Source organism: Polypterus senegalus, chromosome 12 (assembly GCF_016835505.1).
Source record: "Polypterus senegalus isolate Bchr_013 chromosome 12, ASM1683550v1, whole genome shotgun sequence".
Taxonomy (NCBI): Eukaryota; Metazoa; Chordata; class Cladistia; order Polypteriformes; family Polypteridae; genus Polypterus; species Polypterus senegalus.
In genome coordinates, this window is record NC_053165.1 from 79,201,262 (window position 1) to 79,209,863 (window position 8,602).

Genomic DNA, 8,602 nt, shown 5'->3' on the forward strand with positions numbered 1-8,602 from the left:
CTATATATAATCTAATATTTCTGAGATGGTATAAACAAGGACTTGAGGGGTCTTCATGGACCTTCGAGTTTCGACCCGGGGAGCAGATGGACGGGCCTGCTGGGCTGAAAGGCTTTTTCTCGTCACCGTCACTCTAACGTTCTTTCATTCCTGTAAGAAGATTTTTCTTCGCTTGAGTTTTGCCCCTCGGTGTGAGTGCCCACCCGCGCCGACGCGGTCACCCCTAAACACATTGACTCAGTCAGTGGCCAGTGACGGCTCCTCGACTGGAGGGAGGGCAGCAGACAGAAAGGCATGCAGGGCTTCACTCCCTCACAGAGGCTCTCCTGTAAATCCGTCAGGGATTTTGCAACATTTTTGCTTCACGGTACTTGGCTTGTGAAAAGCGGTCCAGACTGGAAGTGTGATTAAGACGCTCCGTTGCTCCATACTGAACGATAATCATCCGCGGACACATCGTACATCGGACTGCCGCGTCACGGCCACCATCGTGAAGCTGAAAAGGGCAGGGCGGGTGTAAACCATTGCGGCAGATTAGCCACGTGGGATCCGACTCCATATTCACTGTCAGTGTCAGTGGTGGGGGTCTGTATGATAAGACCACCCTGTCCATCACCAAGTACAGCCTCTCAGCACTCACGCACTCACCCACTCACTCTTAGGCAATATTTCAAGCTAACAAACCAAAGCAGCCCGAGTCATGCAGTATGTCAGGCTGGAAAGAAACTCATAAACTCCCACAGAGAGAAGGAACCGCAGCCGAGGGTCCAAAGTGGGCCAGAAATGCCACCCACCGCTCTTCCGTAGCCACCAGATATCCTCACGTCACAGTTACAAAGAGATCGGAATGCTGTCCTGCCATGCAGGGTGCCCTGAGGCTCCACGTGCGCCAATCAATTCAGTGATCTGCACAGGCGGGCACCAATCAGGTTCGAGAAACATCTCAAGTCAGCGGCGGAGCACAAGCAGGAGAGCCGCGGTGACGAGAGAGTCCAGTTTCTGATTCTTAACAAATTTGCAAAACGTTCAGAAAATAAGTTTCCAGTTTTGTTAATTATGGGATATTGAGGCCATTTTTTGCTGGTGAATTTTTAAGGAAATTCAACGAGGCAGTTTCTACTTAAAGTTTCTAAGTAAATAATTCTAAGTAAGTAAATTCTAAGTAACATAAAGTAAAATTCTTAAAGTAAGTTCAGCTACTTAAAAATTTGATTGCAATGCATGTACTTTAAAGTTAAATCAAAATGCTAACTTGTGAACGTTTTGTAATACTCAAATAAAAACTGGAAGAAAAAATGATTAATGAAACACTGAGAAGAAAATTAACTCAATGCATTTAGTAGACTCAGTTAAATTGATTAATTATATTTACTTAAATAATAATAATAATCCATCCATTATCCAACCTGTTATATCCTAATTACAGCGTCACGGGGGTCCGCTGGAGCCAATACCAGCCAACACAGGGCGCAAGGCAGGAAACAAACCCCGGGCAGGCAGCAGCGCTACCCACCGCGCCACCATGCCACCCAATAATAATAATAATAATAAAATAATAATAATTGTGGTGGGCTGGCGCCTGATTGGGGTTTGTTTCCTGCCTTGCGCTCTGTATTGGTTGGGATTGGCTCCAGCAGACCCCGTGACCCTGTAGTTAGGATATAACGGGTTGGATAATGGATGAATAATAATAATAATAATAATAATAATAATAATAATACGTGTGCAGATCATTGCTCAACACACAGTACATGTCTCTCTTGGGCGGATTACAAATTCAGTTCAAATTCTACTGAAGGAAGATGAATGGCTTTTATTCTCGACTACACCTTCTGCGTTATCTTAACAATTAAAAAGCCACGTAGGACTGGATAAGAAGAGAAAGATGCTTTTGTGATGTTGGGTATTGTAAAATAAAAGCACCCTGAATCAGCGCGCACAACCCCACAAACCCCACAGCGCCGGGCATCAGAAGTTATTTGCTAGAAGTCTGAACTTTCTTTCCAGCCGTACAAATTTGCGGGTCTCCTTTTGAAAGGGCGGCGACATGACGTCAACTGAAAGGGGCGGGGCTTTATGCAAATACAGGACAGCCCCTCCCCTTGTCTGAGTGAGTTTCCTTCCACTGTTCAAAGCAATGCCAGTTAGGTGAACTGGTGACACTAAATTGGTCCCCAGTGTATTTGTGTTTGCACGTACTGTGACATTACGGGGCCCTACAGCACCCCCAACCTCAGACACTAATGCCAGGTGCAAATGCCAAGGTTTATTGAACAAATCCCTTACAAACGCCTCCTTCTAGTAGTGGCACAAGAACAAGATATTTCTCTCTGTCTTCCTTTCTTTTTATTTCTTCTCATCCACATCTTCCAGGCAGGCTTTGTCCATGTCTATGTCCATCCTCCACACTCGACTCCAACTGGCCTGGATGACGTTGAGCAGAATCTTTCATCTTGTACTTCTGGTGTTTGGGCATAAGCCGTCGGATGTACTTTCGGGTCAAATGGAAGCTCCACAAAGTAGGGATGACTAATCCTAGTAGTTCCCACTAGCAGACCCCAAGGAACCCAACAGGGCTGCCCCAAAGGACTACAGGCCCCAGCATGCACTGCAGGTGTCCGTCTGCTAAACCCAGCTAGCGGTGAGCCGCAGGACTGAATAGGTCGTCTCCCTCTGTACCTCAGTTAGGCTGGCCTCCCAGCCAGGTAAGGGACTTTAGTCAAACTCTGACAGAAAATCAGCAGATTCACTCGGAGGTTGCCACCTGCTGGTGAAGGCAGGGAGTTACCTGAAGTATTTTCTTGGCCATTAAGTACGGTGGCGTCCCGGCCTGGTGATGAATCATGGACTATCCCGTGCTTAGGTGATGGCTGCTGTCCATCACAATACACACACACACACACACACACACACTTCAACAGCATGTCATGTGCACATCTCATTTCTAAGTGCACTATTCTGTAAGTGTCTATAATGGGTGCTGTTTACCTTCTGTTATTTATGCTGTTGGTATGTGATGACGTTGTGTTTTGCTGTAAGCAGCTCCAGAGCCACCCAGTAACGTTCCTGTACATTAAGCATTGGCAAATAAAATAGATGCATCCCTTCCATTTGGAAAGACACCCTCATTTGGAGTTGTTGGCCTACAGAGCCTGTCAGGCCTGGTGGAAGTGAAGAGAGATGTTTGACTGCAGAGCAGGTGTGCATGATGGCTCAGTGGTTAGCGCTGCAGCCTTACTAGCGCCGCTGGACCCCAGTTTAATCACCGCCTGCTGTGCCCTTCGTGTGGAGTTTGCATTTTCTCATTGGGCTCGTGTGTGGCCTTCTTATGGACATTAATACCGCTCTCGTTGCCCAGCCCTCCATCTGTTTTCTAACTCGCTTCATCTTGGGGGGAACAAGGCAGGAACGGTCCCTGAACGGGGCAGCAGTCCATCGTGGGGTGAATCCACACACACACACACACACACACATAACATCAGGAGCCAGTTTAGCGATGTCACTCCACTTGTTTTTGGACTGTGAGAGGAGATCCACGCAGACACGGGGAGAACATACAAACCTCACAAAGGGAGGACCTGGGATGTGAACCCATCCATCCATCCATTATCCAACCCGTTATATCCTAACTCCTTATTCTGCTACCACTGTGCCGCCATCCTCTTGTAGTCCAAACAGATTCTTTTGAGTCGATGGGTGAATGTAAATCGGAAAGACAAGAGTGGAACCGTGCAACGGCGCCCCCCGTAGGACAGTTTCTCCTTTGAGCCAATGGCTGCCTTACTGAGAGGAGTCTAATGGCAGCAGACAATAGACATGAGTAACACTCACAACATCACAAAACATAAACCCCCTACAACCCTAATCTTAACCACAGTGTAACCGGGCATTCAATGGGCATTTTGTGACTGCCGTACTGTGGGTATAGCAGGCTACAATGGCACTCTGCTGGACTGAATAGGCAGTCTAGTAACAAATAAAATGGCTTAAAGAAATGACATGTGAATGAGGGGCCACTCGAGCTCGAACTATTTGAGTGTGACTTGCTGAGACTTCAACAGCGATGAAGGCCGCACGAATGAGCAGCTCCCTTCAAAATGGAGCCAAAGTGTCAAGTCAGCGTTTGGGCCGCCGCTCTTCACCTCCGCGCTTGGCTGAAAGTCTGCCGTTTCCCGTCTGCACTGCTGAGTCACTGCTTTTTGACCTGCAGTCCGGTAAACTTCACATTGTGTCGAGCCAGCAGATCTGTGCAGACGCCCACTCCGTCTTATCAGCCACCTTCCTCTCGGGCTCTTCAAATTCTCCAGTCGCGCTTATCTTATTAAGAGGATGAATGGCGTTATCCTGCTGCCTCGACGGCTCCAGTGTGTGCTTTGTGTGAACGCTCTGAGGAAGGACTGGAAGTGCATGAGCTTATATAGCACCTTCCATTACTCACTTTTATGTGGCCAGGGCTGATGTGCTTGGTTGGACATCAATGATGGGCTCAATTTTATCAAAACGCTCATTAAACTGAGTGGCACAGCAGGTAACGCTGCCAGCTCACAGCCACTTGTGCGATTTCTCAGTGTGTCTGCGTCTCAATGACTTCTTATCGATACGGCACCTTCCACTATGAGCTTTACAAAGGAAACGTGAATTTAACACAAACTAACAAAAGAGTTCGAGGCTTTCTCAAAGTCATGTTTGATGGAACGTCTGTGAGTTGTGAAAACGACGCACGGCCACCTCACTCTGTTCAATATGGCGTTAAAGAAACGTCTCAGTGAAAAGAACGGCGCCCACCATCCCAAAGTGCACTCCTCTGGAAAGCCCCCTCTGCTGGTGGCCACTTTCATCCACTACCCAGTCTCTTCAGTACCCCCCCACCCCCAGTTCCTGTCATGATGCTCAGCTATGCCAAGCTGGGATCCATTTAAATGTGTTTCAATATTTCTTTACATACAAGTTCAAATTTAAAATCATGAGTTGTATGCACTGGACAGTTAACTCCACCCACCTGATTACATTGACTAATCTGGACAACCCAGGTCAAAAAACCCCTCAGAGTGGGAAACATGAAGAGGCGGGGTCAGATGTAGGCGGGGTTTGATGGCCGTGTGTCACCATATAAGGAAGGAAGATATGAAGTTAGAGGTGAAATAGGGAGAGACTAACTGAAAAGACAGTTAATATCTTTAGCTATCCATGATTGAAGTTTCAAAAATCTATTAGGAAGGTCTAATAAAAAAGAACACATATATATATATATATATATATAAAAAGTATTCAAATGTTTAAAATGGTGAGTGGTGTCATTATCGTGTGGCACAATGACGCTGTGGTTACTGAGGTCTAGTGGGTTTCCAGGTGGAAGTTGCTCCAGGTATTCTACTTGTGTCCCACATCCCAAAGACATCCACATTTGATTAATGGAAGCAGAGTGGGTGTAGGCAGGGCTGATGCCATGTAAGACTAGCTGCTCGTTGAAGGACGCTAGATGGGCCAGGGACAGATGCCTGACTCTTAGCATAGAACGAAACGTACTCTTACATTCTGGTACACTAGGAAACAGCATTTACCTCACAGAGTGATGAATAATGGGATTAATAAAGTATCTATCTATAAATAAAGAATATTATTACTCGTGAATACGGTAAATGCACAGAGACCATACACACACCTAGAACGTCATACCTTCATTCCTTGTTTTTATGGTGACACTCAGCCATCCAACCCGCCCGCATCTGACCCCGCCCCCTTCACGTTTTTCAAAGGGTACTCAGTACAGATTGGTGGATTTTGAAATGCGGAATTCAGATTGGTCAAATTCATTGGGTGGGCGTTGCTAACTGTCTGCTGTATTAAATTCTTCAATATGTAAATAGAGAAGTTGGGTGGGCGGAGCTAACTGTCTACTGTGTAGAACTCTTCAGTATGTAAATAGAGAAGTTGGGTGGGCGGAGCTAACTGTCTACTGTGTAGAACTCTTCAGTATGTAAGCAGAGAAGTTGGGTGGGCGGAGCTAACTGTCTGCTGTATTGAACTCTTCAGTATGTAAATAGAGAAGTTGGGTGGGCGGAACTGTCTGCTGTATTGAACTCTTCAGTATGTAAATAGAGAAGTTGGGTGGGCGGAGCTAACTGTCTACTGTGTAGAACTCTTCAGTATGTAAGCAGAGGAGTTGGGTGGGCGGAGCTAACTGTCTACTGTGTAGAACTCTTCAGTATGTAAATAGAGAAATTGGGTGGGCGGAGCTAACTGTCCGCTGTATAGTACGGTGGGTTGGCGAGCTAAGTGAGCAGAGAGCGAAGCCCCCTAGTTTTAATTATAATTAAGAAATTGGTTAAAGTGAAAACGTAAAGCCTCTGCGGACCTACAGGACTGTAATTGAGGACCTGTGATCTACAATTTAACTAAAATATGTCTTTGATGAATGAAAGCACTAAGAAGGCATAGGATTAAATACCAAGTATCAAGGACGGAGTTCTAATTAGGAAACTGGTTGGAATGAAACACTGTAGCCACTGCGGCCCTCCAGGACAGTGGATTGAGGACCCCGTTCTTAGACAGTCAAGGCTGCTGTCAAAAGGCAGGGCCTGTTAAAGCCCATCGTGACACCTCTTGTGTGATTTTGGGCTATACAAAGTATTGTATTGTATTGTATAATGTGCGAGTGTCCAATTGTTGACTGGGGAAAAATGTGGAAATACCATAGAATGAGAAGTTTCTTTTTAAGGGATACTAAAGCAATGACAGTTAGCAGACATGAACACGCTGTTTATTTGCAACTACTTATTTGTGTCCAGTCAGTTACTTATTCACACGGCTTTTACAAACCAGTTACTTATTTAACTTTAACAGAAAGACAGAATGTTCTGCAACGTATGCATTCATTTGGATCGTTCAGTGATCGACATTTGAAATCTGCACAGGTACAAATGAGTTGCATCATGTTGAGCCACCTTCATGTTGACAGTTTTATTACAAGACAGATGCCTTTGTTAAGATGCAGCTGAGCACCGCCTGGCCCAATGTGGGCACCTGGGTCAAACTGAATAGCAAAGATGGCACATTTCAATGTCCAATTAATGAGATGTCTATTGGACACTGTAAAGGGTTAACTGGCATTGTGCCACCCACATTTTCACAGTTTTGCGAAAAGACAGATGCCTTTGTTAAGATGCAGTTGAGCTTTACCCAGACCAACATGGGTGCCCGACTGCAATGAACTGGCACACTTCCATATCTAATGAATAGGATTAACTGGGGTTTTGAAAGGGCTCTGTCAGAAATCTGTACTAAAATTAATAAACAACATGGAAGTAATGGAAACAAACGAGATTAGACAATCAAATGACACACATGACCACTCTTTGATATTTTATAACCACATTGACGGATAAAAATAAGTAAAATACGCGTAAACAGACTTCGTAAGTAGACAAGACAGCCTCAAGTAATACCCTGAACTGTTCCGCACTTTTATCTTATTTACAGGCACTAACGGATACAAACAAGCACAAATACAATTAAACAGACTTCATAAATGGATAAAATAGCCTAATTACACAAACGGGAATACCCCGCACTCCTCCGTTAATGAAGTATTAAATATTTTAGTGCTACAACATTAATTTAAAATTGAAGGTTCATTAACAAACTGAGTGGGTTTGTTGGATTCTATTTAACCCAATAAACAACAGAAAAAACTCACATTTTTATAGAAGTTGAGCATAACGGTGGATGTGGCCTGATTTCCGCAAAAACAATGGAAGGTCACTTCCGACACCTCAGTGGTCGTCCGGCCCGACAGTGGATCACAACACTAGAGGTGTCTTATTTTATTCAGCCCCATCTTTCCATCAATCACAGTATGGATGCAGACAGCTTTGAAACACGTCTGTGTTCAGATTATTTTTAAAAAGTCACGACTGGCCACTAGTTTATAACGGCAAACATGCGAGTCACTGACTTTGCCAGGCCTGTCTGCGAAGCCAAGGACTTAAGCTTTCACAGGAATGGAGTTGAGGGTCCTCTCCTGTAGTAGTGAAGGCAGACCTTCTTAGCAAATCTCACTAAGAAAGAAGTGTAGTGAAGCAAAACTCTGAGGAAACACGCAAATGCGCATCTTGCGGGCGAGCGGAGTCGCCCATAATATGGAGGAATATTTCGGACAAAATTAAATAAATAAATAAAAGTACTGTGAAATGAGAGCATACATGAATAAATGTGTCACGAAATATGTTTTTCGTTGCTTATTTATTTATTTCATTTTGTCCGTAACATTCCTCCAAACCGTCATGAAATACGACTTGAAATAAAACTGTCACTCTCACTCGTCAAAGTTGAGAGGGCGGGCTCTAACACGCCCTCTAGTTACTGATTGGTGAATCGATAGCACAAGAATGAATTAGAAAAATGCTTCCTACTGCCGAAGATGTTACGTATTTCAGAGAGAGGATTGAAGATTTCACTTGAAGACTTTATTTATTTAATTTTGTCACAAATATTCCTCCATACTGCGCATGCTGTGCGGAGACACACGGCGGGTTGAGCGAAGAAGGAAGAAAAGACGCACCGTGCGGTTAGCGGGGCTTCTCCGTAAACAGCGCCTCTAGAG